Genomic DNA, 23,790 nt, shown 5'->3' with positions numbered 1-23,790 from the left:
ATTGAGAGTTCTCTATACTCTGGCAAAGAGACTCCAACTTTGCTTTGTTTACTGTTTGTGTGTGCAGAAATAGGAGGACGTTCATCATGGATTTGCATGGAAATGGACAGCCTAGAAGGACCCTGGGGTCATATACTGCTCTCACCCCTGATTTTTATGGGAAAAGTATTGTTGTATCCTCTATTGGAGAAAATGATTTTGAGCTAAATCCATAGCTGATTACTCTGGTGTAACAAAACTAACAGTTTCACGGGCTCCTTCAGGAAGATCCCAGTCTTTTCATTTCCAACTTCCTACAGATTTGTAACACCGTGAAGACTAATGGAGTGAATCCTAATGTCTACAAGCTCGTGCACTTCCCCTTTAATGTGAGGGACAGAGCAAAGCAGTGGTTTGATGCACAACCCAAGAAAAGCGTGGACACTTGAGATATAGTGGTTAACAAGTTTTTGCGCAAGTTCTTCCCTCCTCAGAGGTTGACCAAGCTAAGGACAGACACTTAAACCTTCATGTAAGGAGAAAATGAGTCCTTCTATAAACCCTGTGAGAGGTACAAGTTGATACTCAAAAAATGTTCTCCTGACATGTTCTCAGACTGGATCAAGGTGCATGTTTCCTATGAAGGACTCTCTGATATAGCCAAGATGTCTTTGGACAGTTCTGCAGATGGTTATTTGCACATGAAGAAGATGCCTGAAGAGGCTAATGAGCTTATTGAGTTGGTTGTCAATAACCAGTACTTATACTCTTTTAAGAGGACTTTAATGAAGACAGGAGTCATGGAGGTGGATGCTGTAGACGCACTTCTTTCTCAAAACAAGCTCTTATCTCAACAAATGATCCTCATTACTCAACATTTAAGTGGGATGCAAGGTTCAGTTGCTAATGTTCAACATGTTCCTCCAAATACTTCTTATGATATGAGTGATGGATTCCCCCAAGGTGAGACATGCAGTTATAGCTAGTACATACCTGGGCAAGTCAATTACATGGGGAATTTCTCCAGAACTCTTAATGATTCCACTTATCTTCAGACTTTTAATCAAGGTTGGAAGAATCACTTAGACTTAGGGTGGGGAGAGTGATGCATGATAAACTACTATTTTACGGTTTATCCTGTGCTTAATCTAGTGGATTTTATCCATTATTCTCACATTTATTCATACAATTCGCATATTTTATGTTTTCCTTCTTGATTTTGTGCTATGATTGAAAACATGCTTCTTTGGCCTTATATTTGCTAATATTAATCCTCTTTTATTACCATTAGATGCTGTGATATGTGCGTTAAGTGATTACAGGGATTACAGGGCAGGAATGGCTTGGAGAACGGAAAGGAAGCATGCAAAAGTGGAAGGAATACAAGAAATTGAAGGAACTACAAAGCTGTCAGCCTGACCCTCTCGCACTAAATCAATCATAACTTGAGCTACAGAGGTCCAAATGAGACGGTTCCGGTTGCATTAGAAAGATAACATCCGGGGCTTCGAAATAATATATAATTTGTTATAGTTTCTCTGAGGATAAGTGACACGAACGCGTGCATCACATGAATGCATCGCATCTACGAAAATCAGGGTGTTTGAATTCGCAACCAACGAATTCTGGGCTATTTCTGACCCAGTTTTTGGCCCATAAATCACAGATTAGAGGCTATAAAGTGGGGCAATGCATCCATTCATAATACAACATTTATAATTCACAATTTTAGGTTTTAGATGTAGTTTTTTGAGAGAGAGACTCTCTCCTCTCTCTTAGGATTTATGATCAGGATTAGGATTTAGGATTTCTATAATGATTAGGCTACTTCTCTTCATTCCTGGTTCAATGTTCCTCTAAATTATTTTCTACTTTATTTATTCTATTACTTTAATTGTTATTTATCTTTTCAATTTGACTTATGAACTTTCCATGTTAGAATTGATTTTCTTATTTAATATAAATTGAGATATTTCATATCTAAAGATTGCTTTTCTTCAAATTTATGTTATTCATGCTTTTAATTTAATTTAGATTTTTCCCCTTTGCTTTGGTTAAGTAATTGGTAACACTTGTGTTGTCAAACTCAGCGGTTGATTCAAAATTTGAAATTACTGATTGATTTAGATCCTCTAAAGCTAGTCTTTCCATAGGAGTTAACTAGGACTTGAGGAATCAAGTTGATTAGTCTACTTGACTTTCCTTTATTTAGTAAGGGTTAACTAAGTGAGAGCAAAATTCAATCCTCATCTCACCTGCTAAGGATAACAAGGATGGGATTTCTAGTTCTTATCCCTTGCAATGGTTTTCATAATAATTAGTTTACTTTATTGTTAATTTATTTCCTTGATCCCTATTTCAAAAAAACCCAAAAATATACCTTTTTCCATAACCAATAATAAATACACCTCCCTGCAATTTCTTGAGAGACGACCCGAGGTTTAAATACTTCGGTTATAAATTTTATTGGGTTTTGTTACTTGTGACAACCAAACATTTGTGCGAAAGGATTTTTGTTGGTTTAGAAACTATACTTACAACGCGATTATATTTTTGTGAAATTCTTTACCAGCAAAAGTCCGTTCGTCAAAATGGCGTCGTTACCGGGGAATTGCAAACGTGAGCCTTAATATTGGTTTTTGTAGATATTTGTTTTTGCTTATTATTTGTTTTTATGTTTAATTTTTATTAACTACTTTGAATTCTCACCCCTCTGGCTTCAAGTTTGATTCCAATGTTGGATTAAGGAATGGAAGCTATAATGAGAACAAGCATCAAGGTTGGAAGAATCAAAGATGGGAGGAGCCCAAGGATTTGATCAACCCTCTTGGCAACAACCCCCTCCAATGCGCTATAACCAACAACCATTCTATGATACATACCAAAGCAATTGTTATGGTGGACCTTCTCGTGACAACCAACACCCACCAAATTACTATGGTCGAGAGCCATTCCGAGGTTCGTGCCAAGATGATAGATATGGTGGACCCCCTTGTAGTTACCAACAAGCCCCACCCTATGGTTATGAACTACCTCCACAATATACCTTTGAACCACCAAACTCACAGGTCCCTTACCACCAAACACTCCCATATGACCCTGACCCACATCCACCACACCAACCACCACATGAACCACACCCAGAACCACCACCTCAATATTCACCATCTCCATATCCTTGTCAAGAAGAACCATCTTCCTACCATGCACCCTTTCTCCAAAATAATGAACCCCCCTATCCACCCCAACCTCCACTAGATGACAACACCTTTGGTGTTATTCACCAAGGGCAAACAGAGCTTCATACCACACTTGCCACTATCACTAGTCTCACCTCTACTCTTCAAGCTCTTATATCCTACATGGACCAATCCTCTACCCCGAATAGTAAACCCTCAAGCTCTAGTGCACTTCCTTTTCAACCACAGAATGATCTCTCCATCCCATTACCACCATCCATGGAAGAGCACCCACATCCATCAATCCAAGAGCAAGATGATACCAATGATGCTATTGACATGGAACAAGAAAGAAGGGATCATCTTAGGGATGCAATGAATCGATTACACGCAGCCTTATTTCCAGAGGAGCAAGAAGAGACCCAAAAGTTAGAGATAGTGAAGACCCTTGAAGATGAAGGAGTAGATGAAGGGAGTTGTCATGGAAAGGTAATCATCAAGGAGGAGTACGATTTTATGCTAAAAGAACTGGATAAAGCCGCAATAGTTAAAGAGGAAGTGGTTGAAGACTTAGGAGATGCGGAACCTCCATGGGAAAGTCAAGTCATAGAGCCTCCTTCCAAGACGATTGTATTTGATGTTGAGGAGGGTGTACAACCTCCAAGGCATGTCATGGTTAAAGACTTGGAAGAGGTTGATCAAGAGATGGAGATTCAAGAAGAAGAAGCACAACCTCCCATGCCCTTGGAAAGCAGTAAAGAGGAGATTGAATTGGAAGAAAGCTACCAAGAGGAAGAGGTTAAAATTGAAGAAACTTGCAAGGAGGTGGAAGTTGTCAGAGAATAGCACAAGAGAGTGGAGCTTGCAAGATCATTAGAAACACCTTTCCCAAAGCCATTACCGTCCAACACAACCTTCAAGTGGGTAAAATTCTTATCCTTGACCTTTACTTTCCCACTTGAATATGGGCTACTGGAGACAGATGGTCAACTTAGAGCTCTCTGTGGCTTTAAGAGTAAGAGGGAGATGGTCAGTGGGAAGAGTTGTCCTGCAAGGTTCAATATGGTTGCATGCTCCAAATTGAAGTGTAAGGATTGGTGTAGAGCTCAACTGAATGGCTCTAGAAGGTTGTTTGGATGTCTCTGTCAGAATTCAAATTGCGAGCCACTCGGAAGGAACAATGGTGACCCACAAGAAGACGGGTGTAAAAGCAAGGTTTGGGACCCCGGAATTCATTCCAACAGTCATCACTCTTGGGGCCTTGTCACCTGCTTTGATTTGCTTGAAGGCTTTATGCGCCTAGTTTGGGACCCCGGAGGCTATTGAAATTACAAACACTGGTGGGAATTCCTGGATCAGTACAAGCACAAGCCACCACGACAAGGAGCTCACCAAATGTCCAACTTAGGGACAATAACTAAAAGTGCTAGGTGGGAGACAACCCACCATTGTATGATCGTTCTTTTCTCTCTTCTTAATTTTCTTTTTTAAGTGACTCTTCTCATTATTAGTACATATAGTTTGCATCCTTCATCTGCATATTGCATATTACATAAAAAAAAAAACGAATAGAAAGTTGCGTGGAAACAGTGCAGAAAGTGTGCCAATCACACAAGCATTACCACGCGTACGCGTCATCTTAGAATTTGGCACCTCACGCGTACGCGTCAATGACGCGCACGCGTGACCTTGCGAAATCGAAGTAAAAGGTGTATTGGCCGAAAGTTGGGCTGGCTTGGTGCGGGCACTGTGCCCGAGGCACAAATCACGTCACGCGTACGTGTCATGGACGCGTGCGCGTCACTTTCACAATAAGCACTACCACGCGTGCGCGTGCCTGACGCGCACGCGTCATAGGACATTTTGGCACACACCCCAAGACGAACAGAGGGTTGTGCAAGTGCCACGATGCCCTCGCGTGAATAGCGCAAACATGGTCATGCGTACGTGTGACGCGTCGTCCCCCTCAGTGCGCGACCCACTTGAACCCTGCGCAACCTTGTTTTTCATATCTTATCTTTCTAAATCCTAATTTCTTTCTTCTTCTTTCTTCTTTCTTTTCTTTCTTCTTTATTCTCTCATCTTTTTCCATCCTTTCTCTTTATTTTATTCTTCTCTTCTTCCTTCCCTCCATTCTTTCTTTCATTCATCTTTTAATTACTGCATTTAATTATTTTTCTTTCTTCTAAATTTTCTTTTAGCTTAATTATTTATTATTTCTTCTTCTTTCTTTTTCTTTCCTTTTCATGCAATATTATATTGGTATTGGAGCTTCATTTGGATATTATTTTATTAATTTGACCTTACGGATCTTATGTGGAATGATTTGACAATTGACATATTAATTTGACTCTCCCATACATTTAGATTATATTATTTTCATTCCTATTTTAACTTGCACACCAAGCGTTTGTGGGAAAAAAAATAAATAAAAAATAAAAAAAGCTCTTATGGTATTCTGAATTCTATTTTTCGTCAACTCTTTTACCTGAATACCTCTGTTTCACAACACTTGCAAACCATCTGTATTTGGGATTATCATTCACAAATTGTCATCATTACACATGTTCTTTCAATTGGCACATTTAATACTTGATGCTTGAGCTATGCTTATCATGCTTATTTCTGCATGCCATAAACACTCTTGCATCTCATTATTATGAATTGCCTTTTTGCTCCTAATTGTTATCTTACTTACATGTTGTAGCTACCATGTATTTAAAGCTATTATCCCCTCTTTGGCATTCATTATCACTTGGAATTTCTTCCTCCCAGTTCTTTCGTTCTCTATATTTAATATTCTTCATTTTCTTTCTTCTTTAGACATGGGTACCCAGAAAGGAAAAGAGAAGGCCACTGACAAGACACCGGCACGGAAAGGAACCAAGAGACCTCTAGCTAAGGCACCTCCACCTACAAGCGTCAGTTGGAGCAACCCGTCCACTTGCACATCCTAGCATGCACCGAGGACGGTGCAATCTTTAAGTGTGGAGAGGTCGATACCGACTTCCGTGGGTTAGTTACCTCCTTTTCAACACCAATCATTTATTTTCCTTGTTAGTCGTTGCATTTGCATGTTTGTTTGCATGTATGTCTTGCTCGGTTAAAGTAATGAGTTTCTTTTCAAGACCATTTTTTACAATATTTCACTAATTTAAATTGAAAAATTTGTGTTAAACTTGTTTGAAGATTGTATTTGGAACATGGTTTAGAGCTAAAGAACACACAACCTGTGAGATTTGAGCTCAATTACATGGTTATATTATTTAACCATAATATTCTATTCTTGTGTGTTTTCTCTTCTATGATTGTAGACTTTACTTTGTTCCATTCTATATGTCCAATATTTAGTTTATTTACATGCTTGCATATGATTGAGGCCATTACTTGTTTTTGCTCACTTATCCCAAATAGCCTACCCTTTCAATTACCTTTGTTAGCCACTTTGAGCCTTTTAATCCCCATTTGTTCTATATTTTACCACATCACTAGCCTTAAGCAGAAAAACAATAAAATACCCCAATTAAATCTTTGGTTAGCTTAAGATAGAGATTGTGTATCAATTAAGTGTGGGAAACTATGGGAACTTGGGTTGATGAAAGTGTACAGTGTTTCATTGACAAAATATTGGGAATTTGGGTACCTACTCATGTGAGACCAGAAAAATTAAAAATCCATGTGCATTGATATGTTATGTTTACTTTTATATTTTTAATAAAAAAAGAAATATATATAAATAGGGGACAAAATTACCCCAATGTTAAGTTAATAAAAGATCAATGCATATGTGATACAAATTAAAAGAAAAGTTAATACATGAGTATATGATGCAAAAGTGGGAATTATGGGTAGCTAGGCATAATTCTAGAGTTATATAGAGTGTATGTGTATTAGGTGAGAGCTTAGACTAGTCAAAGATTCAATTCATAGCTCATTAGCCATATATATATCCGCACCTTTACCTTAGCCCCATTACAACCTTGAAAAGACCTCATGACGTTTGCATTGGTACATTAAATACTTGTTGATTGGTTAGATGAAGAACAAAGTTTAGAAAGTATGACTAGAGAAGAGTAGAGTGATTAACCCTAGAAACTTGAGAGAGTCAGAGTGATATACACTACCAGTGAGGGTTCAACGCTTGATTCTATGTTCCCTGCTTTCATGAGCTATCTTCTTACAAGTTTACTTGTCTTTTATTGTATAATTTGAATTAGTGAAATCTGATTTATGTTTGTCTTGAAGAGCTTATTTACTTTTAACCAAGTAGACAGAAACATCTTAGCATGTAGTTGCATTCATATAGATAGGTTGCATTTAATAAGTCTACCATTCATCTTCACTCTTATAGTTTCTCTTAAACTTAGCATGAGGACATACTAATGTTTAAGTGTGGGGAGGTTGATAAACTACTATTTTATGGTTTATCATGTGTTTAACCTAGTGGATTTTATGCATTATTCTCAAACTTATTCATACAATTTGCATGTTTTATGTTTTCCTTCCTGATTTTGTGCTATGATTGAAAACATGCTTCTTTGGCCTTATCTTTGCTAATATTAATCCTCTCTTATTACCATTAGATGTCGTGATACGTGGATTAAGTGATTACAGAGATTACAGGGCAGGAATGGCTTGGAGAACGGAAAGGAAGCATGCAAAAGTGGAAGGAATACAAGAAATTGAAGGAACTGCAAAGCTGTCAACCTGACCCTCTCGCACTAAATTGATCATAACTTGAGCTACAGAGATCCAAATGAGGCGGCTTCAGTTGCGTTGGAAAGCTAACATCCAGTGCTTCGAAATAATATATAATTTGTCATAGTTTCCCTGAGGATAAGTGACGCGAACGCGTGCATCACACGGACATGTCACATCTGCAAAAATCAGCGTATTTGAATTCGCAACCAGCGAATTCTGGGCTATTTCTGACCCAGTTTTCGACCCAGAAATCACAGATTAGATGCTATAAAGTGGGGGAATACATCCATTCACAATACAACATTCATAATTCATAATTTTAGGTTTTAGATGTAGTTTTTAGAGAGAGAGGCTCTCTCCTCTCTCTTATGATTTAGGATTAGGATTAGGATTTAGGATTTCTATTATGATTAGGCTACATCTCTTCATTCTAGGTTCAATGTTCCTCTAAATTATTTTCTACTTTATTTATTCTATTATTTGAATTGTTATTTATCTTTTCAATTTCACTAATGAACTTTCCATGTTAGAATTGATTTTCTTATTTAATATAAATTGAGGTATTTCAGATCTAAAGATAGCTTTTCTTCAAATTTATGTTATTAATGCTTTTAATTTAATTTAGATTTTTTCTCCTTTGATTTGGTTAAGTAATTGGTAACACTTGAGTTGTCAAACTCAGTGGTTGATTAAAAATTAGAAATCGCTGATTGATTTGGATCCCTCTAAAGCTAGTCTTTCTATAAGAGTTGACTAGGACTTGAGGAATCAAGTTGATTAGTCCACTTGAATTTCCTTTATTTAGTAAGGGTTAACAAAGTGGGAGCAAAATCCAATCCTCATCTAACCTGATAAGGATAACTAGGATGGGATTTCCAGTTCTTATCCCTTGCAATGGTTTTCATAATAATTAGTTTACTTTATTGTTAATTTATTTCCTTGTTCCCTATTTCAAAAAAAAAAAAAACCAAAAAATATACCTTTTCCATAACCAATAATAAATACACCTCCCTGCAATTCCTTGAGAGACGACCTGAGGTTTAAATAATTCGGTTATAAATTTTATTGGGTTTTGTTACTTGTGACAACCAAACTGTTGTACGAAAGGATTTTTGTTGGTTTAGAATCTATACTTACAACGCGATTATATTTTTGTGAAATTCTTTATCGGCAAAAGTCCGTTCGTTAATGCACCATTATTTTGTGGTACATTTTGTGCTTAATTGAGTGAATTTTATCAACTTTTCCCACATTTACTCAATGAAATAGCATGGTTTTGTGATTCTTTCTTAATTTGTGCTTAAGTGTGAAAACACGCTTTTTTAGGCTGTTAATGAGGATAGGACTTCTAGTTTGAAACCTTGCCAAGAGCTTTCTTAGTGGTAGTTTATTTCTTTTGCAATTTACATTTCTTGTCTCTCAATTCAAAAACCCAAAACATACTTCATAGCCAATAACAAGAACACTTTATTATAACGAGAGAATTATTTGTTGGTTTAGAAACTATACTTGTAAAAAAAAATTATTTGTGAATTCTTTACCAACCAATTTTCAGGGCAGGGTCAATCAGAATTAATTTAACAATCTTCCTTTTCAGCCCCTTCAACCCTAGAATGGCCTTGACTTGGCATCCATGATTGCAGAACTCGTTAAGAGCCAACACAGCTTTATGCAAGAAATTACAGCTTTACTCCGAAATTTAGAGATGCGAATGGATCAAGTGCACAAGTAAACACCAGAGAAACCCAGTGACATGGTTTCAAATTCTAGGGAAGAGCGCCAGGTTGTTCAGCTGAGAAGTGGCAAGACTGTAGTCACTCAACCTAAGAGTATTGAGGAGCTAGTTGAAAAAGTGACACCAGAGAGAAAAATTGTAGAGATAGATAGTGCTAGAGAGGGCGCTGAATGCCTAGCAAGGAGCACCAGGGAGGGTGCTAAATGCCCATTAAGACGGGTGTTGGACACCAATAAAAACTCAAAGAATTCCCCCACAAGGCATCTAGATCACCCTTTACCTAAGGCTCTAGAGTACAAGGCTAAAATTCCATACCCTTAGAGACTTCAGAAAGCATATAAGGACAAGTAATTTTCCAAATTTTTAGAAATTTTTAAGAAGCTTGAAATCAACATTCTATTTACAGAGGCCTTTGAGAAAATGCTTTTTTGTGCCAAGTTCATAAAGGAGTTGAGTAACAAGAGGGACTGGAAAGACATTGAGACAGTAATATTAACTAACGAATGTAGAGCAATCATCTAGAAAAATCTCCCAGAAAAGCTGCAGGACCCTGGGAGATTTCTCATTCCTTGAACCATTGGTGACACCACCATTCAGAAGTCCTTGTTAGATCTTGGAGCTAGCGTTAACCTTAGACCTCTTTCATTGATGAAAAAGCTCCAAATTGATGAGGTAAAACCAACATGTATGTTTCTTCAACTTACAGATTGTTATATTAAGTATCCTTTTGGAGTTGTAGAGAATCTACTTGTAAAAGTAGAACCCTTTAACTTCCCCATTGATTTTGCGATACTAGACATGAAAGTGGACAAGAATGCCTCTATTATTCTTAGAAGACCCTTTTTAGCCACAAGAAGAGCCCTTATTGATGTTCAGAGGGGTAAAGTAACCCTAAGGGTCAATGACGAGGAAGTTGTTCTCAATGTGTTAGAGGCTTTGAGACACCCTGTTGATTCAAAAGAATGTATATGGATTGATATGATTAAACCTCTAATTGAAGAGATGTTTGAAACTGAAGAGCTTGAAGATGTTTTGGAACTTCCTTCTGAGGATAATCTGCTTGAAGATGCATGCACAAGATATTACTTGAGGATGATGCTAAACTAGTTGTGCAACCACAGGGACAACTGAATCCAAAATGAAAGAGGTGGTCCAGAAAGAAGTGATGAAGCTCTGGAAAGACGGGATCATTCACCCTATCTCTGATTGCCCATGGGTAAGTCTTGTATAGGTGGTTCTCAAGAAAGGTGATAAATCCCGTTCTTAGGGTTTATCTTGTGCTTAATTTGGAGGATTTTATGACCATGTACACACATTTATCCAAGGAAATAGCATGGTTTCGTGATTGTCTCCTAATTTGTGCTTAAGTGTGAAAACATGCTTTTTAGACCTTTAATGTGTCAATATTAATTTACCTTTGATTTCACTAGATGCCTTGATATGTTTGTTAGTGAATTCAGGATGGAAAGGCTAGGAATGGATCAAAGGGATGAAGAGGAAAAGCATGCAAGTGGAAAAATCATAGAAAATCAAAGATTTGGGATGAACTCATCAACGCACAAGCACAGCTGACACGCACGCATAGAAGTGACGTCGCATGGCAACACGTACGAGTACATGACTGATAAAACCACTATTTTATGGTTTATCTTGTGCTCAATTGAGTGGTTTTTATCAAGTCTTTGCACACTTATCCATACTAATTGCATGTTTTACATTTTCCTTCTTAATTCTGTGCTTTGATTGAAAACATGCTTCTTTGGTCTTAATTTAGCTAATCTTAATCCTCTTTTATTACCATTCAATGCCTTGATATGTGTGTTAAGTGATTTCATAGATTACAGGATAGGAATGACTCAGAGGATGGAAAGGAAGCATGCAAAAGTGGAAGGAATACAAGAAGTTGAAGAAGTTGCTAAGCTGTCTAGCCTGACTTCTTCGCACTCAAACGGTCATAACATCAGCTACAAAGATCCAAATGACACGGTTTCAGTTGCGTTGGAAAGCTAACGTTTGGGGCTTCGATTTGATATATAATTTGCCATAGTGGCCATACAGCTAGGTGATGAAAACGCGTACTCCACGTGGACACGTCGTAGTGACAAAAATCAGCTTGGCAGATTTCGCAACCAGCGAATCCTGGGCTATTTCCGGCCCAGTTTCAAGCCCAGAAAACACAAATTAAGAGCTGCAAAGTGGAGGAATGAAGGGGACAATTTGAAGATGGCTCATAATTCACTTTTCACAATTTAGATGTAGTTTTTAGAGAGAGAGGCTCTCTCCTCTCTCTTAGGATTAGGATTTAGGATTTCTATTTAGGATTTCTATTATGTTTAGGCTACTTCTTTTCAATTACAGGTTCAATGTTCCTTTAATTTATTTTCTACTTTTATTTTATTACTCTGATTGATATTTATCTTTTCAATTTAGCTTATAAACCTTTCCTTGTTAGATCTGAATTTATGTTTAAACGTAGTTTGAGGTATTTCAGAATTATGATTGCTTTCCTTTATTTATATAAATAATTTAGATTTTTCCCTTTTGGCTTTGGTTAAGTAATTGGTGACACTTGAGTTATCAAACTCAGCAGTGGTTGAAATTGGCAGATTGTTGATTAATTTAGATCGCTCTAAAGCTAGTCTTTCCACAGGAGTTGACTAGGACTTGAGGGTCAAATTAATTCAATCCACTTGACTTTCCTTTATTTAGTAAGGGTTAAGTAAGTGGGAGCAAAATCCAATTCTCATCACACCTGATAAGGATAACTAGGATAGGACTTCCAATTATTATACTTGCCAAGAGATTTTCTAATTATTAATTTATTTTTCTTATCAATTAAATTATTTGTTCAACCCTTTTCAAAATCCCAAAATAAACCTTTGCATAACCAATAATAAATCATACTTCCCTGCAATTCTTTGAGAAGACGACCCGAGATTTAAATACTTCGGTTATCAATTCAAAAGGTGTTTGTTACTTGTGACAACCAAGCGTTTGTACGAAAGGATTTTCTGTTGGTTTTTGAAGCTGTACTTACAACGCGATTATATTTGTGAATTTCTTTACCGATAGAAAATCCTAACGTCAAAATGGCGCCGTTGCCGGGAAATTGCAAACGTGTGCCTTATTATTGGTTATTGTAAATATTTTTCAAAAAAAAAATTCAGATTTTAAATTTTTATCTTATTTTATCTTATTTTTCAAAAATCAAATCTTTTTTTTCAAAATCTTATCTTATCTTTCTTCAAAAATCATATATTTTTCAAAAGCTTATCTTATCTTCTTCAAAATCTTATCTTATCTTTTTCTTTTCTCCAAAAATCATATCTTTTTCAAAATATTTTCTTTTTATTAGTTTTTGTTTTTATTTTCTCCTACTACTATGAACTCTCACCCCTCTGGCTTCAAGTTTGATTCTAATGTTGTTGTTAGGAATGTGAACTATAATGAGAACGGGCATCAAGGTTGGAAGAATCAAAGATGGGAGGAGCCACAAGGATTTAATCAACCCTCATGGTAACAACCACCTCCAATGGACTATCAACAACCGTTTTTTGATGCATATCAAGGCAATGGCTATGGTGAACGCTCTTTTGATTATCAACAACCACCACCATATACCTATAAACCCCCTCCTCAACATGACTTTGGGCCACCATACTCACAAGTCCCTTTTCGCCATTCACCTCCATATGACCCTAATCCTTATCCACCACACCAACCACCATATGAACCATACCCAGAACCACCACCTCAATATTCACCATCTCCATATCCTTATCAAAAAGAACCACCTCCGTATTATGAATCTGCTTCCCAAATTAATGAACCCTCCTATCCACCCCAAACCTTCATGGAGAACACACTTACTTCTCTCATTAGTCTCAACTCTACACTCCAAAATCTTATATCCCGCATGGACCAACCCTCCACCTCCAATGTTCAACCCTCAAGCTCCAATGCACTTCCATCTCAACCACAAAATGATCACCCCATTCCATTACCACCATCCATGGAAGAGCATCAACACCCATCAATCCAAGAGCAACATGATCCCATTGATGCTATTGACATGGAACAAGAGAGAAGGGATCATCTTCGCGAATTCATACTTCATAAGGAGCTAGAGGAGGCACTAAAGGTGAAGGTAGAAGAGACCTTTGCAGATGACGGAGTAGTTGAAGGGAGTTATCATAAAAAAGAAGCCATCAAGGAGGAATATGATTTCATACTTAAACACCTGGATCAAGCGATAAATCGATTACCTTTCCGACATTCAGACATTCAAGGAACCCCCATGGCTTTATATGCAGAATCTAATGAAGAACGTAGCATGAAGGAGACGCTAGAAACTCCAGTGGATAATAAGGAGCGTCATTTTGTACTAGAACAAGTGGAGGAAGCCGGAATTATTAAAGAAGAAGGAGTGGTTCAAGACTTAGGGCGTGCTAAACCTCCATGGAAAAGTCAAGTTATAGAGCCTCCTTCAAAGACGTTTGAAACTGATGTTGAGGAGGATGTACAACCTCCAAGGCATCTCACGATTGAAGACTTTGAAAGGGATGGTCAAGAGATAGATTTGATCATTGATGAATTCTTATCTACATTTGTATCCTCTCCCATTGGACTTGACATGGAGATAAAAGAAGAGGAAGCACAACCTCCCATGCCCTTGGTAAACAATGAAGAAGAGATTGAATTGGAAGATATCCACCAAGAGGAGGAGGTTGATATTGAAGAAGATTGCAAAGAGGTGGAATTTGTCAAAGAAGAGCACAAGGGAGTGGAGCTTGCAAGATCATTAGAAACACCTCTCCCGAAGCCATTACCGTCCAACACAACGTTCAAGTGGGTAAAATTCTTATCCTTGACCTTTACTTTCCCACTTAAATATGGGCTTCTAGAGACAGATGGTCAACTTAAAGCTCTTTGTGGCTTTAAGAGCAAGAGGAAGATGGTTAGTGGTTGGAGTTGTCAAGCAAGGTTCAACATGGTTCTATACTCCAAGTTGAAACGCAAAGTTTGGTGTAGAGCTCAATTGAATGGGTCTAGGAAGCTGTTTGGCCGCTTGGGTGAGAATTCAGATTGCTTGCTACCCAGATGGAATCATGATGATCAACAAGAAGACGGGTGCAAAAGCAAGGTTTGGGACCCCAGAATTCATTTTGGCAATCAACACTCTTGGGGCCTTGTCACTTGCTTTAACTTGCTTGAAGGCTTTCTGCGCCTAGTTTAGGACCCCGGAGGCTATTGGAAGTACAAACATTGGTGGGGATTCCTGGATCAGTACAAGCATAAACCACCATGACAAAGAGCTCACCAAATGTCCAACTTAAGGACTTTAACTAAAAGTGCTAGGTGGGAGACAACCCACCATGGTATGATCGTTCTTTTTCATTTTAATTCTGTTTTATTTTGTTTTTTTTGAGTTTTATTTTATTTGATTGAACCTGGAATCACGCATAACAACATTGCATTATGCATTTTGCATATTTAAAAAAAAAAAACGCCGCGTCGCTGACGCGTCCGCGTCAAATGTGCGTTAGGAAGAAAATAAGATTGAACAGAGAGTCACGCGAAAGTGTGGCTGGAGGCGTTCCTTTGGCACAATTTGACCCACGCGACCGCGTCACTGACGCATCCGCGTCATGTGGGGAAAATGCCTCCCACGCGTCCGCGTCACCCACGCGAACACTTGGCCGTGTAAAATCGACGTAAAAAGGGTGTATAGCAGTAAGTTGAGCTGGAGTTGGGCTGAACTCATGCTAGACGCACAAGCCCTACCACGCATCCGTGCCGTTTTCAAAGTTTGGCCATTCACGCAATTACGTCCACCACGCGAACGTATCACCCTGAAATTTGGCAAAATGAGTTTTCACACAGAGAGTTGTGCGAGCGCGAGGCTGCCCTCGCGCCACTAGCATTAATCATGTCACGCGTCCGCGTGACGGACGGGTCCGCGTCATGACTTGTTTTATTCTAATTGGGTATTATTATTCATAAGTCAATGCTAATTTTTATAATACTGATATTCCTTTTGCATTGATATGCACTTACACTATTTTGTATTATCCACACCCTCTTCCCTATTGTTGCAATTTTTGCACTATTGATATGCCGTATGCTTCTACTATTTTCTCACTGCATGTTGTAGCTACCATATAATTGAGACCTTTATTATTTGGTATTAACCAATCCATATTTTATTTATTTTCTTATCTTTATTTCTGGGTTACTTTTCTTCCTTTTTCTCTTGTTTCAGGATGGCCACCGAGGAAGGAAAAAAGGAAGAACTTCTATATTGGGAGACAGGCAAGTCAATCTGCACAATCTATAGAGAAAGGCATCAGTTGGAGCAACCCATCTACTTGTACATCTTAGCATGCACCGAGGATGGTGCAACCTTTAAGTGTGGCGAGGTCGATACCGATCTCCTTGGGTTAGTTATTCTCTTCTCAACACCAATGTCTTATTTTCTTTATTAGTTCATTGTTGCATTGCATAATAGATTGCATGTGTAGTTGATTGTTTGCATTTAAGTACTACTTGGTTGAAAAATAATAAGTTTCTTTTTAAGACCCTATTTTTGAAAATTTTCACTAATTTAAATTAAAAAAATTAAAATTTTCTATGTGTTAAATTTGTTTGAAGATTGTAAATTGGAACATGGTCTTTGAGCCAAAGAACACACAACCCGTGAGATGTTGAGCTTATTTATATGGTTACATTATTTAACCATAATATTCTATTCTTGTGTGTTTTCCTTCTCTATAACTACAATCTATATTTTGTTCCAGTCTATATGTCCATTGTTTAGTATATTTACATGCTTGCATATGATTGAGGCCATTATTTGTATTTATGCTCACTTGTCCCAAATAAACCTACCTTTTATGCCATCCTTGTTAGCCCCCTTGAGCTTTTTAATCCCCCTTCATTTTATAACCACATTACTAGCCTTAAACAGAAAAACAAAATAAAAATCCCAAGTTGAATCCTTGGTTAGCTTAAGATAGATATTGTGTATAATTTAAGTGTGAAAAATTTTATGGGAACATGGGATAATAGAAAAAAGTAGGAAATTAAATTAAATAAGTTATTTAAAAATTTGGAAAGCATGTTCATGTGAAATCAAAATAATTAAATTACCATGTGCATTGATAAAAAAAAATAAAAAAAATTATTAAGTAATTAAATAAGGGGATACAAAAAAAAAATATTACCCTAAATACAAAATAAAAAGAATCAATACATATGGGACAAAATTCAAAAATAAGTTTGATACATGAGCATGTAATACAAAAGTGGGAAAAATTTGGGTAACTAGGTAAAGCATTTTAAATTATATAAAGTATGTATATGTTAGGTGAGATCTTAGACTAATCAAGGATTCACTTTGTTAGCTCACTTAGCCTTATATATACATCCTTACCTTTATCTCAGCCCCATTACAAACTTGAAAAGACCTCATGATGTTTGCATTGGTATACTAAATATTTGTTGATTGGTTAGCTGAAGAACAAAGTTTAGAAAGCATGATTAGAGAAGATTAGAGTGAAGTACCCTATACACTTGAGAGACTAGAGTGATATACACTATTAGTGAGGGTTCAATGCTTGATTCTATGTTTCCTACTTTCATGAGCTATCTTCTTGCAAGTTTACTTGTCTTTTATTGTGTAATTTAAATTAGTGGAATTTGATTCATATTTGTCTTGGAGAAATTATTTATTTTTAACCAAGTGGGTAGAAACATTTTACATGTAGTTGCATTCACATAGATAGGTTGCACTGCATACTCTCTATCATTCCTCTTCACTCCTTTATAGCTTCTCTTGAGCTTAGCATGAGGACATGCTAATGTTTAAGTGTGGGGAGGTTGATAAACAACTATTTTATGGTTTATCTTGTGCTCAATTGAGTGGTTTTTATCAAGTCTTTGCACACTTATTCATACTAATTGCACGTTTTACATTTTCATTCTTAATTATGTGCTTTGATTGAAAACATGCTTTTTTGGTCTTAATTTAGCTAATCTTAATCCTCTCTTATTACCATTCGATACCTTGATATGTGTGTTAAGTGATTTCAGAGATTACAGGGCAGGAATGACTCAGAGGATGGAAAGGAAGCATGCAAAAGTGGAAGGAATACAAGAAGTTGAAGAAGTTGCTAAGCTGTCCAGCCTAACCTCTTTGCACTCAAACAGTCATAACATGAGCTACAGAGATCTAAATGAAACGGTTTCAGTTGCGTTAGAAAGCTAACATCCGGGGCTTCGATTTGATATATAATTTGCCATGGTGGCCGTACATCTAGGCGATGCAAACGCGTGCTTCACGCGGACGCGTCGCAGTGACGAAAATCAGCGTGGCAGATTTCGCAACCAGCGAATCCTGGGCTATTTCCGGCCCAGTTTCAAGCCCAGAAAACACAGATTAAAGGCTGCAAAGTGGATGAATGAAGGGGACAATTCATAATTCACTTTTCATAATTCTCTTAGGATTAGGATTCCTCTTAAAGGATTTAGGATTTATTTCTTCTTTATCACAGGTTCAATGTTCATTTAAATTATTAATGCAAAGAGTACTTTTTTCATTTAATTTTATTATTTATTTAATTGCTTTCAATTTTATTATCATGTCTCTTTTCTACTCCCTTCTCCCAACAACGAAGATGGTATGCATGTTGATAGAGTAGACTCCCAACTTGACATGGGGGTTGATTAATATTAGCAGACCCTTGAGTTGGGATACTCAAGAGTTCAATTGTAATTGGTTCGTTGTTGGTTGGCTTGTTAGTCACTAACTCTAATCCTTTCCAAGGGAGAAGATTAGGACTTGTGAATAGAAGTTGACTTTTAACTTGACTTTCCTTCATTCGTTGGGGGTTAACTAAGTAGAAACAACTACTAATTATTAATTGATCTTGAGAAAATTCCAACAAGGATAGAACTTCCGATTAATCTTCTCCTAGTCAAGGCTTTTTATTGTTATTATTTTATTTTTCTCTGTAATTCATTCTTCTTATTTCTTAATCTAAAACCCCAATTTACACAAACTCATAACCAATAGTAAGAACACCTCCCTGCAATTCCTTGAGAAGACAACCCGAGGTATAAATACTTCGGTTATCAATTTCAAAGGGGTTTGTTACTTGTGACAACCAAAACTTTTGTAAGAAAGGATTTTCTGTTGATTTAGAAGTTATACTTACAACGCGATCATATATTTTTATATTTCTTTACCGATAGAAAATCCGTTCTTCAAAATGGCGCCGTTGCCGGGAAATCGCAAACGTGTGCCTTATTATTGGTTATTGTAAATAAGTTTCAAAAATCAAATTTTTTTTTTCAAAAATTATATCTTTTTCAAAATCTTATCTTATCTTTTTTCAAAAATTATATCTTTTTCAAAATCTTATCTTATCCTTTTTCAAAAATCATATCTTTTTCAAAATTCTATCTTATCTTTTTCAAATTCTTATATTTTTCAAAATATTTTCTTTTTATTAGTTTTTATTTTTATTTTCTCTTACTACTATGAACTCTCACCCCTTTGGCTATGAGTCTGGTTACAACTATGTTGCAGGAAGAGGAGATTATAATGAGAACATGCATCAAGGTTGGGACACTCAAAGATGGGAGGAGCCACAAGAGTTTGATCAACCCTCATGGCAACAACCACCTCCAATGGACTATTATCAACCATTCTGTGATGCATACCAGGATAACGGCTATGGTGAGCACTCTTTTGATTATCAACAACTACCACCATATGCCTATGAACCCCCTCATCAACATAGCCTTGGACCACCAAACTCACAAGCCCCCTACAACCATTCACCTCCATATGACCCTAACCTATATCCACCATACCAACCACCCTATGAACCATATGAACCATATATAGAACCACCCCAATTTCACCCCAATTACTCCCAAGAACCACCACCTTAATATACACCATCTCTAAATCTATCAATCCAAGAGCACTATGATCCTACTTATGACAGCCGAGCGCAACAAGAATCAAGGGATCGTCTCAAGGAAACAGTGGAAAAATTTCATGCAACCCTTCGCCAACTGGATCAAGCGATAAATCGATTACCTTCCCGACGTTCGGACATTCAAGGAACCCTCATGGCTTCATGTGGAGAATCTACTGAAGAACGTGGCATGAAGGTTTAGTCCTCGTAACTTTTAAACTAACATCTTTTAGGTTTAGTCTTAGAGGTTTTTACTCTAAATAGGGGACTTCCTTCCTCCTGAGGATCACGTCCCCCAGGAGGGGAGAGACACATTACTTTACATATTCTTCTCTGTTTTCTCTGTAAACCATGAGCAACTAAATCTCCTGGTTAAGGTTAGGAGCTCTGCTTGTTCCTATGGATTAATATTATTACTCTTCTCTTTTAATTAATGTCTAATTCAATTCTAAGGTGTTGCTTTCGTTCTTAATCTTATGAATCTGGAAGGAACGAGAGTATGACTCTCATTCTACATGAGCTCTTGTGATTCTCGAGAGAGTTATCTCGCTTGGACTACATCTTGAAAACATTCCTCCAAAACTAAGGGTTACCTGCAGCTGATTGGGATATATGATATGAAATCATGTCCGTTTTAGGTAATTAAGGTTTCCGATCTGAAAGAATTGACCTTGTCTGTGGCATTTTATTAAGATCTGGGGAGATTAACTCGCTACGAGAGTAGGTTTTAATCACTTATGGTTTGCTATGGAATGTGTCACTCATTCTTGAAATAGTTAGTGAGAAGTATTAATCTGGAAAAATAAGCATCTCTGAGGCCTTAACTACTTCCATATATTATCTCTTTAACAATCTTTAATTGCTGGCTCAATCCAACAATCCTCGTGGGATCGACCTTTATTCACTTGAGGTATTACTTGGATGACCCAGTGCACTTGCCGGTGAAGTTATGCGAGTTCAAAATTCGCGCCCCAAGTTTTTGGCGCCATTGTCGGGGATTGTTCGTGATTGACAACTATCGGTTGTCTTGTTGCTTAGATCAGGCTTTTTTATTTGTTTTTCTTTAGTTATTGTTCTTCCTGATTTTTGAAAATTGATCTTGTTTGCTTTTTTTTTTGTTCAATTTTTTTATTATCTCTTATTTGATTCCAAAATTTTGAAGTTAGGTGTTCTTCTAGTGTTTTTCCTTTAATTTTTTTAAAATTAATATTGTTTATCTTTCCCTTCTTAATTTTCGAATTTTTCTTGTTATCCTGTTTTGATTTAATTTCAATTTTTAAGTTTGGTGTCTTTTTAGTGTTTTTCTTCTTTTTATTTTTCAAAAAAAATTTAAAAATTTTTGCATCTTATTTTTATTTGATTTTAAATTTTAAAAGTTTGGTGTTCTCTTTTTCTTTCTTTTGAAATTCAAAACTTCTTAAAAACTTTTCTTTTAAATATTAGAAAATTCTTGAATTTTAGAAAATTTGGTATCCCGTTAGTAATCTTTTTGTTTAATTTTATTTTCTTTAATAATCATATCTTATTTATCTTTCTTGATCTTTGAATTTTATCTTATCTTTTTATTGGATTTTCAAATCTTGTTATGTTATCTTTATTTTAAATTCAAATTTTAAGTTTAGTGTTCTATCAAGTTTTTCTTTCTTTTAATTTTGAATTTCAAAATCTTTATTTAATCTTTTCTTTTTAAGATTTCGAAAATTTTCAAAACAAATTTTCTGTCTTTATTTTCAAATCTTTTTAATTAATTGTTTGCTTTATCTTGTTTTAATTTTTAAGTTTGGTATTTCTTTAGTTTTTCTTTCTTTCAAAATTTAATTTCAAAATCTTGATTTGACTTTGTGCTCTCTAATTTTTGAAAATTTCATTGTTAATTTCAAAAATTTGTTAGTTAATTGGTTGCTTTATCCTATCTTAATTTTAAAATTTGGTGTCCCTTTAGTGATTTTCTTATTTTGGTCTAATCAATTTTTTTTTAATTTTCGAATCATATCTTATTTTTCTTGTTTATCTTGTTAATTTTTCTTGATTTTCAATCTTTATCTTATTTATCTTTTCCTTGATTCTCGACTTTCTCTTAATTTTCGATTTTATCTTGATTTCCTTTTTAAATTTTGGTTACTAGCTTATTTATCTTCCTTAAATTTTTGAACTTATCTTATTTATCTTTCTCTTTATTTTCAAAATTTTGTTTTAAATTATCTTATCTTTATTTAATTACAAGTTTTAAGTTTGGTGTCTTTTTAATATTTTCTTTTTCTTTTTAAATTTCAAAAAATTCAAATCTTTTCTTTTATCTTATTTATTTTTTTCCTTGACTCTAGTTATTTAATTTTTCATTTAAATTCGAACTTTAAATTCAAATTTAAGTTTGGTGTTCCCTTAGTTTTTCTTTTTCTCTTTTTTTTGAAATTCAAAAACTTTTAAAACCCTTTCTTCTTAAATTTTCGAAAATTTTAAGTAAATCTTCCATCCTTATTTTTGAATTGTTTTAGTTAATTGCTTATTTCATCTCACTTTTCTTTTATTTTCATTTTTTCCTTTACGTTTTATCTTATTTTCGTTTTTCTTTATTATTCTTTTTGTTTATCAAAATTTTTTTTTTCTTCCTTGTTTTTCTGTTTACCACCTAGTGCGTTTTAATTTTTTTTGGTGTTTTCTGCCGAGGAACAATCATGGAGAGGGATCACATGGGTTACTGGTGCACGAAATTGCAATCACACTTTTGCAATCTGCACAACTAACCAGCAAGTGCACTGGGTCGTCCAAGTAATACCTTACATGAGTAAGGGTCAAATCCCACGGAGATTGTTGGCTTGAAGCAAGCTATGGTTATCTTATTAATCTTAGTTAGGATACCAATAGGATTCTTTAGCCTCGATTGTAAAAGATAAAAAAAAGGTGTAAAAAGAGTAATTGGTACGCAGTAATGGAGAATATGTTGGAGTTTTGGAGATACTTTGTCTTCTAAATCCCTGCAACATAATGCTTTCTCACTTTCAAACATGCAAGGCTCCTTCCATGGCAAGCTGTATGTAGGGCGTCACTGTTGTCAATGGCTACTTCCCATCCTTTCAATAAAAATGGTCCAAATGCTCTGTCACAGCACGGCTAATCATCTGTCGATTCTTGATCATGTCGGAATAGGATCCGTTGATCCTTTTGTGTCTGTCACTACGCCCAACACTCACGAGTTTAAAGCTTGTCACAGTCATCCAATCCTTGAATCCTACTTGGAATACCACAGACAAGGCTTAGACTTTCCGAATTTTCAAGGATGCTGCCAATGGATTATAGCTTATACCACGAAGATTCTGATTAAGGAATCTAAGAGATACTCATTCAATCTAATGTAGAACGGAGGTGGTTGTCAGGCACATGTTCATGGATTGAGGAAGGTGATGATTGTCACGGATCATCACCTTCTTCATAGTGAAGCACAAATGAACATCTTAGATCGGAACAAGCGTGTTTGAATGGAAAACAGAAATAATTGCATTAATTCATCGAGACGCTGCAGAGCTCCTCACCCCTAACAATGGAGTTTAGAGACTCATGCCATCAAAAGGTGTAAAGTTCAGATCTAAAAATGTCATGAGATACAAATCAAGTCTCTAAAAGTTGTTTAAATACTAAACTAGTAACCTAGGTTTATAGAAAATGAGTAAACTAAGATTAACAGTCCAGAAATCCACTTATGGGGCCCACTTGGTGTGTGATGGGGCTAAGACTTAAGCTTCTCACATGCCTGGGCTGTTTTTGGAGTCGAACGCCAGGTTGTAACCGGTTTTTGGCGTTGAACTCCAACTTGCAACCTGTTTCTGGCGCTGAACGCCAGACTACAACATGGAACTGGTGTTGAACGCTAGTTTACGTCATCTATCTTCACGCAAAGTATGAACTATTATATATTGCTGGAAAGCCCTGGATGTCTACTTTCCAAAACAATTGAGAGTGCGCCAACTGGACTCCTGTAGCTCCAAAAAATCCATTCCGAGTGCAGGGAGGTCAAAATCCAACAACATCAGCAGTCCTTTTTCAGCCTAAATCAGATTTTTGCTCAGCTCCCTCAATTTCAACCAGAAAATACCTGAAATCACAGAAAAACAAACAAACTCATAGTAAAGTCCAGAAATATGATTTTTGCCTAAAAACTAATAAAAAATATACTAAAAACTAACTAAAACATACTAAAATCTACATGAAATTA

The sequence above is a fragment of the Arachis duranensis genome, chromosome 6 (assembly GCF_000817695.3).
Source record: "Arachis duranensis cultivar V14167 chromosome 6, aradu.V14167.gnm2.J7QH, whole genome shotgun sequence".
NCBI lineage: Eukaryota > Viridiplantae > Streptophyta > Magnoliopsida > Fabales > Fabaceae > Arachis > Arachis duranensis.
This window is presented reverse-complemented; position numbering follows the sequence as displayed.